Genomic DNA, 12,261 nt, shown 5'->3' with positions numbered 1-12,261 from the left:
GGGCCCAGTGTTGTTCAGTGTCTTCATAAATGATCTGGAAGATGGGACTGAACGTAGCCTGATGAAGTTTGGCGATGATACTGAACTGCATGGGGAACTGGACACTTCAGAGAGGAGAGCCACCCTGAAGGATGAGCTGGATAGGCTGGAAGAGTGGACTAACGAGAACCTTATGAAGTTCAACAAGGACAAGGGTAAGGTCTTGAACCTGGGAAAACACAGTCCAGGACTGCAGCACAGATTGGGATCTGCCTGGCTGTGGAGCCACTCTGTGGAAAGCGACCAGGGGTCCTGGTGGACAGCAAGCTCAGTATGAGTGAAGTATGCTGTGGCAAAGGAAGACACTGGGATGCTGGGTTACACGCACAAGGGCATCACCAGCAGATAAAAATGTCACTGTCCCAATCTGTTCAGCACTTTTCAGGCCATACCTGGAATACTGTGCTCAGTTTGGGGTCCTGCTACACAAAAAAAGATGTGGACAGGTTGGAGAGGGCCCAAAGAAGGGCCACAAAGATGATCCAAGGGCTGGGAAGCTGTGTGAGTAAAGGCTGATAAACCTGGCTTTGTTCACCCTGGAGAAAGGAAGGCTCAGGGGAGACCTTTTCACCATGTCCCAGTGTTTAAAGGCTGACTACAAAGAAGGTGGAGTCTCCCTTTTCACAAGGAGTCATGTGGAAAAGGCCTGGGGTAATTAATGGGCACAGGTGGCTGCTGGGGACATTCTGACTGGACATAACAGGGAAATTTTTCACACTGAGAGCAATCAGCCATTGGAACAATCTCCCCAGCGAGGTGGTGGACTCACCAACAACGGACACCTTCAAGATTTGGCTGGACAGGGTAATGGGCCACCAAGTCTAGGTCATGCTTTGCCAAGAAAGATAAGGCCAGCTGACCCTTGATGTCTATTCCAACCTGGAATTCTATGATTCTATCAAAATAGAATTAAAAAAGCTGCAGTACCAGAAGCAAGCCCCTAGTATTTTTTTTTTTTTTTTTTTTTTTGCTACTTAGGGCTGTATTGCTGATCTGTTTCATACTTACTTATTTTGCTGGAACCTAGTAAGCTCTCCACTTGCACAAGTTTTCATCATTTTACCAGATGGTCCCAGTGGATTTCGTGGTCATGATCTGATTTCTGAGGCTATTGGAGGATGTGGGCCTTTCTGTATGACAGGATGCTTAGCTCTCTCTATGTGTGCATTTTCTGATACTGCAGTTGTATTGTTGTGATGATCAATTTTATACGAAAGTGAAAAGGTAAGATACTTTTGGAAGCAACCAGAAGGATTCTCTAGGCTAATTTTCTGAAGTTTTTAGTATAGAAGATGTAATAACAGGCCTTCACTAATTTCTCTTTCAATTTTGAGTCAGCAATCTTTTCACACATATTAAAACATGTAATGTAAATAACTGAGCAGAAGTTTGTAATTTCCTTTTTTTTTTTTCGTTCTTTTTTTTTACCCCTCCTGTTGGAAATCTATTGTTTCAGTTCTCTGCTTGTTTGGACCATTCCTGGAATTCTTGTTTTTAACTTAAAAATTCCAGAAATGTTGTCTTGCTGCTTGTCTGCTTCTTTCTTCTGGAATTGCAAACTAAAGTGCTTTACTGACAGTATCTGCAATACAGAATAAGAGAATCTTCAAATGCCTGTAACCAGCTGTGTATGTTCACATTCAATGTTTTCCTTCTAAACAACCAATTGTGTGCAAAAGAGGTGGTATTTTCTACAGGTATCCAGGGGTCTGTTTCAGGATCAGCCAGCAGAAAAGTAATAATGGATATATACTTACAGTGGTGCAATGCTAAACTTTTAAAAAGGGTCTCTCATTACATTTCTTTTAATGCTATATCAACTGGCAATATCTATGGCATTCCCCAATTACAGATATGTGGACATCTTCCTTTTACCTATAAAATTCAAACTTTTATGGTATGAATCCCGTTCTTCTTTCCAATTCCAAACTTCTTCCCACCACAGTATGCCGTTTCCATTCTGCTAATTTCAGAAAAGCTTCTTTGTTTGGCACAACAGTCATGAAAACGGCAAGTGTTGGTGTGGCGAACCACTATACCTCGCATACCGGGTTCCCTCAGATTTCTGCATGTGAGGCACACGTATGTGATTAGATACCGTTTCAGAGGCAGGTTTGGTGGTAAAGGAGGCAATAGGCTCGTTTTGGTACCTGAGTCCTGCTGGTTGCTTTGGACTGCTGGTGAGTATCGCTATTTCACAACTGCCGGATAGATACTTGGATGATAAAGATTTTGAGTTACTCTTTGCTACTGAATATATAAGCCACAGTGTAATGAGAGCTCAGACAACAAAAACTGATGGCTGTGCAAGTGGAAGATGTCTCCAACGTGGTATTTCAGCTTGGCCCTATCTTCCTTGTGCTGTGGTAGCAACAGGTCCGTTGAGCTGCAAGGTGCTGGGGTATTAGGGAACCTATCTGATAAACACTCTCTGATGATAGTAAGAGATAGATAGAGCATGGTAATAGGGACGGCAATAACAGTCGTCGGGCAACTGTCAGCTCGGTTGCAGTTTCAGGAAGCTCATAATCTTAAAATGAGGTCACCGGTCCCCACGGTGAAGTCTGTAGTTCTTGCCTATTAGGATCACACCACTTCATTTAGGGATGACACAACGAATTTGGGGAGAGTACTGAAATAATTACTGGGATGAACTCCAAGCTTTATTGTTTCTGCTACATACTACCCACAAAAAGGAGCCATTAAGATATTTGAAGTGATTCCAAATTGTCATTTTATGATACAATAAGATATGCTTATGCAACTGAAGTATCTATTTCATGAATGAAGGAAAAGAATGATTAAGCAGCATAACAAAAGTAGCAGGCTGCCAGGGATTTGGCTCACTTGCTTTTAGAGAAAACTCAAACAACACAATTATATTGACTAAACTTTAAAAATATTTCCAGTTTGAGAAATAAAAGCCATCAAAGTGAATATATGGAGTTGTTCTACTCAGAGTCCTGATAGCTTCATTTGTTCCAACGCGTTTTTTGCGTTTTTTACTATTTTGAAAAATTACTCATTGTCTGAGAAGATTCTCTACCAATAGAATGATTTTACAATGTACAGAATGTGAACAGAGGGAAGTAAAGAAACTGAGAACGGAGTTAAGCACTGTAACTTGGTGTGTTTTACCATTCAAACAAAATTATTCAAGGGAAATCTAATTATCAAGGAGAGAGAAAGTAATGTGTATGAGAAGCAGTAGCTCCTAAAGGGGTAATGGAAGATTATGATGAGGGCAGATATTTCTTTGGAAGCTGTATTGTTTGCTGTGCTCTATGCTGCTTTTTCCATTTGACAACATCTTTCTGGCCCCCAGAAGCAGTGGTTAAATGCTGTACAACCATATAATGCCGTATTAATTGCACTGCTGTCTATACTTGCTTCCTGAGTAGTCTGCACCCACTCTGTATCTTATGACAGCATTGGCCAGGGATTGTGATCCAGAGACTTGCAGAAAGAACTGAGTTGATGGGAGGTCTGTGTTTTGTCCTTTGTGCTTCTAAAACCCAAATGGAGACAAGTCATTAGGGTTCAACGTTTGAGATTTCCATGTCTTTTGAAATGAGATTGGAAAAACTATTGCAAAAGCTTAGGTTAGATGTACTCTTATTGTATCCAACTTTAAAAAAGAAAATACTTACAGCCCTAACAACAAAAATATGAAAAGGAGAATAAGGATGAAAGAGAATGGAGCCAGATTTGGCAGAGAGGTCAAAGGCCGCACTTGGAGTTAATGTTTAGCAAAGTCAGCCATCATGGGAATTGAAGAAACATCTGTAATGGCTAGTCCACATTCTATGGTGCCAGTAAGGAAACCAGAGGAAAGACACTGGAGTTTTTCAGATCATGTTATCAGGATTCTCCAGCTCCATCTGTAAGTTCTGTGAATCCCAAAGATCTCCTCACACAAACATGGAGCAAATGGTGCCTTTGAAGATTTCATAATGGGCTGTCTGTCTAAACAAGTTCTCAGGACCTAACCCCTGGATTAGCATGCTCGAAGGTGAGCAGAGAGAAAAAAGTGGTGAACAAAAGCGATGCATAAAACACAAAGTGATTGTTTTGGCCAGTGCTTTTGTATCCTTTACAGAGTCCATACTATTTTTGCGTATCTGTAGACAGCAGAAATATATCTGATGGAGTAAATGGGATACATATGTCTAAATGGCTATAAGACAAGAAAAATAATACTCTTTGTCCAGTGTAGGTGATATGTCTCAGCTTTTGCTTGTGCAATGTTTGGGGGAAATGTTTATTGAATATACTTTTATGTAATCCGTGCAAAATAGGGGTGTCCCAACCGCATGTTGTGAGTCATCTTTAAAATGTTATCTTCAGTTTGATCAAGATGCAGAGAAAGCATTTGGAGTATCAGCAAAAGATGAGTGATGTTGCTCTATACAGTGGTCTCAAAAAATTTGCTGCAGTAGAAGGCCAGTGTTGGTATCACTTTTTAGCAGCCCTGGAATGACTTTCTTGCCTTCCATGATTCGCGTCAAAATCATGCTTTGTTTTTCATATTTTGAGTAGCTCTACTTGCTACTCACTCTTCTTCATTTTGAAATGCCTTGATGGAAAAACGCCTATTGAGGCTCAAGGTGGCTATAAACTCAAGATGTTTCTGAGATGTGAAGCCATACACTCTCTATGCTAGGATTCATCTTTGTGTATCAACCGCAGCAGGAAAAAGCTTTTGCTATGAAATGTCTGTTTATAACCTCTGAGATGCCATCGGCTGGTGTATGGAACAGTAGCCATCTGAAAGGGAAAGAGAACACTTACTTTGTTGTATTACAGAAATAAACACTTCAGAGTTCACATTTTATTGGCACAGGCACAACTTTGAGCACATGGTGAGGGAACAAGTCATGCAACTAGGGACTGAGGGAATATTAAATGAGTAGATGGATTGAGGGGGTGCTTGAAAGCCGTAATCAAAACCAGGAGTGTTTGATACTTCAGAAAAGGAAAGACTACAAAGCATAGGCTGTTCATCCTGGACATCATTTGGTGTGTCCATAAAATGGGTGTGGGGTTAGTAATAAAAACTGAGCTTGCTTGAAAAGCTTCCAATAGCTTCCCATGAGGTCCCCAGAACAAAAGTTATTAAAAAATTCCTTTTTGGAAGTGAGACCATGATAATCCTGGTATAGTTATGTCGGACATCTGCTCGGGCTTTGAGGTTTATCTCTTTCTCGGGGTCAGCTTCAGGGGCTAGGACATAGATATTGAGGACTCCAGGTTTTAAATTCTGTTTAAAACTGCAGTTGTGATCATAAGGTTACTTAATTCCCATCAGGAGAGACTCCAGAGAAGAAAAAAAGACCCATTCGTAGCATTTGAAGCAGGGACTAAAAATGTGTGCATATGTTCTGTTGTTGTCCGTTATTGTTCTTACGCAGGAGCCCTTTCTTTTATCATAGCACTGCAGGCTCCCCTGGCAAGGCCTCTGTCCATTTGCTTCCCTTTGCCTTAGTATTTGTTTTGGTTTATCTGCCTGCTAAGGTTCCCTCTCTTCTTTCCTCACTAAATTAGATTTGCTGATTTCAGAGTGAACAGTGTGTCTATCGGCCCACTTCTGTATGACAACATTCTTCCTGTTCTCAGAGCAAACTGATAATATATGTTGCATGTACTCAAGCTTTCTCAGGCTGAACTTGCCTTAGCCTTTGGTCACTTCTTTTTTTCTTTTATTTCATTTTTGACATGGCAACTCTGCTTCTTCACCCCATAGCAGACACGAAGAATTTGGGATCTTTGGTTTTGTGAAACATGCCTCTGTCCCTCACAGAGATTCGATTACTTTATGTTTTAGGCTGATTATAAATGGCACAAGTTCCCCATCTACACTTTCTAGTAAAACTGTAGCATTCCTGCAGCTAGACTCTAACCCATCAGAAACTATTCCCTGAATAAACTAGTGATATGGCCTTCTGCCTTCTAAGAGCTGAGGCTTTCCACCATTTCTCCTCACCTTGTCATCAGCTGGGAGTTGTCTTCTCATTGATCTTCATATCAGCAACTCCATCTTTGCAGAAGTGCATCCTGACTGTGTTCTCCTAACACCTTTCTAATATCATCTCAGAAGCCACCACAGCACACTTAGGAGCCAGTGGCATGGATCAGCCTGCAAAAAAGTAAGATCAGAATTACTTCCCCAAATCTATTACTGCGGCTGAGCTATCCTCAGGGGCATCTGCTGTATCAGTAGTCCTGCAAGAAGCTCTGTGTTTTGTAATGATAGTTTTTAAAACACAGACAAATGAACAGAAGTGTTTTTTACATTAATAGAAGGAGTCATTCAGAGGCTGATCCACTTCCTTTATTCTGCTATGATTTTTTCTGCACCACAGATTCGGTCTAGTAGCCAGCAGCGTTATTGTTTTGTACACATTAATTTTAGGTGCAGACTTTATTCCTATCCTACTGTGAGCAGGTACATCCAATTTCTGTATCCTACTCTATGTCATATTCTCTGTAGGAAACCAAATTGCACAACAGCACAGGGTATATTCTCTTCCCAGGTCTATCCACACAAAAGATTTATGAATTATAATTTCTCATTCATGCATTTTGAAACACTTCCTTGACTTCTGTCACACACAGGTTTTCTCTTGTGCCGTGTTGTGTGCCACCACATACGGAGATTTGCCCCAAATATTAAAACGATTTGCCTGCCAATCATATGGGCTTCAGCTGAGATCTTCCTCTGTTTTGTCTGAACGGATCAGAGCATTTAGGGATCAGATGAGATCAGATTTAGGGTTTGAAGAGCAAATCTAGCAAGCAGGAATGGAGAACTACAATTGCAGGCTGCACCAAGACAAGCATGTTAAACAAGCACAGTGTTCTGAGGTGCAAGAGCAACATTCCAAAGGGTTAAACTTTGGGTTTGGAGACCTGTTTTATTCCACTTATAAATCAGGCTCAAGCTTTAGCATGTTTCTGTCAAGGGTTTGCCAGAAAAAGGCTCTGGAAAACACACTTTCTAGTCTGTAGGGATACACAGAGCTCTGTCTAGTTTGATTGGGAGCTGACACATAGCCACATTCTGCAATGAAGCACAGGTTTGTTGGACTGATAAAGATTCAGGGAGTGTTTTATGAATTTATTCTAGAAGAGTATGTTACAAGATCTAATACCCAGATTCTGGGGATAAGGACAACCTGTAAGCTTTAAAACTGTTGAAGCTTTGGTTGTTTAGTTCTCTACCAGCACGTGAATTCACACCAGTAATTTTCAGGTGTTCTGTAGTCTGACTGGCTTAATGAAGATTTTAATAGGAAAAAAAGCAAGCCACAACCAAACAACAAAAAACCAAACACAACAAGTATGAGGAAGCAATTGTCCTCATTTTTCAGCAATTTTGGAGTATCATCTGGCACATCACAAAACATAGTAAATATCTTGGTTGATGAGCTAAGAGGACAGATTTAAAAACAATCTTTCATTATCTGAAGTATTGTTTTTTTCAGAGGATAGTGATGATGATGATTGTAATGATGACGATCCAGATGTGCAATAAGAATGCTCTGTTGCAGGGGCTAAGTCTCAGCACAGAAAAAGCAGGCGTTTCCTAGGACAGTGAGGCAAGAAAGGTTAAGATATACAGTTAGGGTGGCCCAAAATAAGTGGATCTATAAAACAAAGGAACTGGTACAGAGGAGCCAGTCCTCAAAGCATATGCATTTCCAGGGAGTTAACTTCAGCTTAGATGTGGTGTCCTGGACCTCTCCCTTCTTGTCTGGACTGAGTGCCCATCAGTGGTTGGAGTGCATGAGGTGTACCAAGGGACCAGCTTCAAAAGCCCAGACAAAGACTGAACACTGCCCACTGTTCTGGACAGCCAGACTGGCTGGCTGTGTGATTGAACAGGTTAGTGTGGATAAACAGGTTATTTCCAGCAGGAACAGCCATTGCCCTCTTTTGCTATCCAAACAGGAAAGCAAGCCAGATACTCTAAGGTTCTGCTTATTTCCCTTTCAGCTCCCTGAGCAGCTCTAGGGCTGAAGTAAGCTTTGTGAAACATTTCCTGTACTTGTCTGTTGCAATCTTGGGCTTGCATACCATCCAAGAACCCTATTTGCAACAAAGGCAGATGAAACAAGGGGAGACACTTGTGTGCTTGGTCCAACTCCATGGGTGAGAAATAGTTTACAGAATCCCAATATGTCAGTTCTTCAAACTTGGACTTACTGTTCCTCCTAGAGACCTGATAAGTCTCAGTACAACTAGCACTAAAGGGACAAACACCACATTCCTGGTTAATTTCAGTGAAGCTGCCAGAAAAATACCAGGCATCTGAAAGCTTGTAAAACACTTAATAAAAGGGCCAACAACTTTTAAAGTGCCACCATTCGTCATATTAAGCAATATCAATTTACTGACATTTAATGCCATTAAAAAAAAAATCCACTTGCAAGTTATTTCCTGTCAAATGCTGGCTCAATTTCATGCAGTCTCACCATGCACAAGCATGAAAATTAGGCGTATTTGGAGAAAAGCTGGTACCTATTCAAGTCAGTTTTAAGCACAGGAACAACCAGAAAACATTAAACTTCACAAAAGAAAAAGTTAAACGCCATCTGGAACAAGGTTTCACATGCTGCAACTGATTCATGCATTCACTCATCCTTTTCTGATTAAGTCCTTAAAAACTGTTTTTCAAAACCTCATTCCAATCAAAAGTGCATTGTTACAGGGTGGGTTTTTTCTTACTAGGCGAACTAGTGAAAACATGACACATTTCTTTCTCACATATCCTCAGCTGCAAGACTTGGTCTATCAGTCTCTTGTTTGCCTGCCACAGCTTAGAAGCCAACGGATAGGATTACCAACTCTATAAAAAAAATCGTGGTGAAACTGCAGCCCTCCTTAATTCCAGCTATGGTGTAATTTTCATCTCCTGCTTATATTCTGGATAGTAGCTTTTGTGTCTGCTGTGCTTACTTCTCGGTTACTTTCCACACTCTTCTGTGGATCTTCTCCTGTTCCCTGGAGATGCTTTCTGACCCTGCGCTCCGAGGAGGTGGCTCTACCAGGTATCATACCTTCAAACAGGGCTGCGGGCCTCTCTTGCCCCTTTGAGCTCCCTGAGCTGTTTGGAACGAGTCTTTCCCAGCTCTGAGCACAGCTCTGCTCATGGGACACACCGAACAACACCCAGTTTTATGGTTCATCACTACCTTATTTTACCCATACCATTTAGGCATTACTCTGTTGTCCTCCACAAGCAGAAGCGCCCATAGAAATCTCTTGGTGTTGCCCCAGTTGCTTTGTCCATTGGTTAGAATTGTTGCTGCTACTCACTGCCCGGTGTGTAGATCCAAACCATGCGCTGGTTCATAGCTCCACAGAAGCAGTTAGCAGGGCCTTGGTAAAAGGTTCACAGCCAGGACATCAAATGAGAACAAATGTTACACATTTTTGGTGGTTTGGTAGTCTGCAAGACAGAGGATTATCAGTGGCCTGTTGGTCTGAAACATCCAGGAACACCCTTTCAAAGCACGACTGAAAAACTACTTCAACTACAGTGTCAGGCATCATTACCAATAATGGCCACATTTCAAGCATGCCTCCAGACATGCGACCTTTTAATTAGATGTATGACTCTCTATGGTGAAAGCACTTTCCTTGCTCAGATAGTGACCACCATGCAATGACACTTCACTCCAAAATGTTACTCTGAGTTTTCAATATCAGGATTTTCGATGATACTCCAATTCTTGGTCAAATTTGAGCCTTTTAAATTGGAAGTTTTTTCCACATTCCCTTTCTGTACAGGCCAGTTAAGACAATTTTGCTGATATAAATACAGATCCATGCTCAGTTGCTACTGTGCCAGTCTGTAAACTTTCTATCCACTGAAAAAATCTGTAAGGGAGTGTATGAAGTCTCTTTAGGACAGAAATGCTGAAACAGCATTTTTGGTGGTGGGTTTTTTATGTTATTAGGGAAAGAAAACCCTGTTCTTTCAAGTCTAATTCCTACTATTTGGTAACTAGTATCACCTGTGTTCCCTTTGATACTGAAGATACATACTCCGTAAGAGATGACAGAAGGTACTCATCCTGAAGCTGCAGGAAAGCTGAGGACTTCTTTGATGTGTGCAGTGAGAACTTAACGCTCCTCAACTACTCATGCTTAGCCCATGTGTACAGCACTTGTTTGCAGCTATGCTATGTATCTCCACCTATTGCTTGTACTTCTTATTTCAGATGGCTAGGAAACCTGAAGTATCCACTAAATCAGACCGTCAGAGCAATAGTAAAAGTCTGTACCTTCAGCATCTCTCGCAGAATAGCTCCTGTCACAGATAAATGCAAGGCATCACAACATTTCAGCTCCGGTACATTAATTGCTTTATTGAAAAAGGGAAGTAACTGATGTAGAGCAAATTACAGTGCATAAAATGAGCAGACCAAGTTAAAAAAAAGTAGATCTAGGGATTTCATGGATGAAGGTGGTGCACTGAAGGCCTAGAAGGAGCATTGATCTGACCTTGTAAATACAATGAAAAACAGGCACCTCCCTAAAAGCTGTAGAGGAAATAAGATCGACGGTTCTGATAAGCTTTCAGGAGTGCTGATCACCCCGAGCTCTCAGTGCTGGAATTGCCTTACATTCCATCATTCAAAACTTCTCAAATTAGGTTGAACAAACCACTAACAATGTGATTTAGGGAATCACCTTTCAGCCTATCAATTAATTTCATGTTGCTTAGGCATGTTATTATCCTTTTTCCTAGCATTCAGGACTATATGATTTATTACGATATCACAGTATTTTTTATGAAAACCATACTGTTAACTGAAAAGCTTGATGAACTTCAAGGATGGGTCATTGTAATATTTTGCTAATTGGAATTTCATGTCAAATTTCCTGGCCAGCTGCCACCTGAAGTGCCTTTTTTCCTTACTGCACCCTGACGGACAGTGGATCCCAGGCTGTTACATGTGACATTTCTCTGTTTGAAATGCAGTGGACACTGACAGGACTTTGAACAGCTAGTGAGCATGGCACAGACCCCTTTGTCTGGAACAAGACAGTGAAGGCTGTCGGATGCTCTGGTGTCCTTCAGAGTGACACAGCTGTCTGACCTCTTTTGTAACTGGTGATTTGTTTCTGCCTCCAGATGTGTACTAGAGGCTTCTGCTGACTCAAATACAACCCTCCTGTTTCCATTCAAGGTCAGGATTTGGGGTGAGTTGCGGCCTGAGCATAAGACTGTGTCCAGAGTGCCTGTCCTGGCTCAGGATTTCCTGCAGGTTTGGCTTCAGAAACATGTTGTTCAGACATCTCGACTCTGCAAAGTTTAGCAGGATGGTGAACTGCAACAGCTGCAATAGAACCTATTCAGACATTTTGTACTGTATGCAAAGTATCTTCCCATTGCAAACACAGGGGTGTATGTGCTCCGATGAGGGGAATCCACAGTTGTGGGTTGGTAAAAGCCATCGCCCACCAGTCACGTTATAAGGTAACTGCTAGAAATTATCTGGGAGGAAAAGGTAGTTAAACAACAGTTCTTAAAGTATTTATTGTAAGTCGTAACTGCTGTGGGTTTATTGTGTGTTAATTGAGGAAAGGAGCAGGTTTGAATTCTCCACTGCAAGCAAGAGAAAATAAAGTATGTTTTATGGATATGAACTGCAAACTTTAAAACATATCCTGCACCATTAAGAAGGACAACTCTCCCGTGGGGTCTGCACTACTTACAGGCTGATCAACGAGCAATCCTGCTTGTTTTCACAGGCATGGCATGAGATGCCTCACAGTTTTGATTTTGCCTGTGCCTTGTTTTGAGGGGGTGAAGGGATGAGCATGGTTTTGCTGAACAATATCGAGAGTGTATGAAAAACATTTGGACAGCAGGGCATTGAAATCCTCCATAATTTTCGGGTGTCTGGGCACTTGCCTCAGGAATACTGGTGCACTCTGTGACTCCTTCTTTCTGTCACCTCCTTTGCAGCACTGCCTTTTCATCCCCAGTCTTTGGCATCTTTGGGCAGCTCTTGATCATTCATCTTACTCAGTCTCTGTAGTGTCAGAACTGCCATGGAATGGAGCAACTCTGTGGACACACAAACTGCTGCGCAAACGTACAGAGCAAAAACATATTTTCCTTAAAGCTTGAGAACATTTTCTGTGAAGTCTTCTAAGTGGTATGCAGCAGGCCATGCTTGTTTGAGGGCAGTTAGTTCATCAGGGCTG

This window comes from Lathamus discolor, chromosome Z, assembly GCF_037157495.1.
Source record: "Lathamus discolor isolate bLatDis1 chromosome Z, bLatDis1.hap1, whole genome shotgun sequence".
Classification (NCBI taxonomy): Eukaryota; Metazoa; Chordata; class Aves; order Psittaciformes; family Psittacidae; genus Lathamus; species Lathamus discolor.
The sequence above is the reverse complement of the archived record's forward strand: the minus strand, read 5'-3'. Positions refer to the sequence as shown.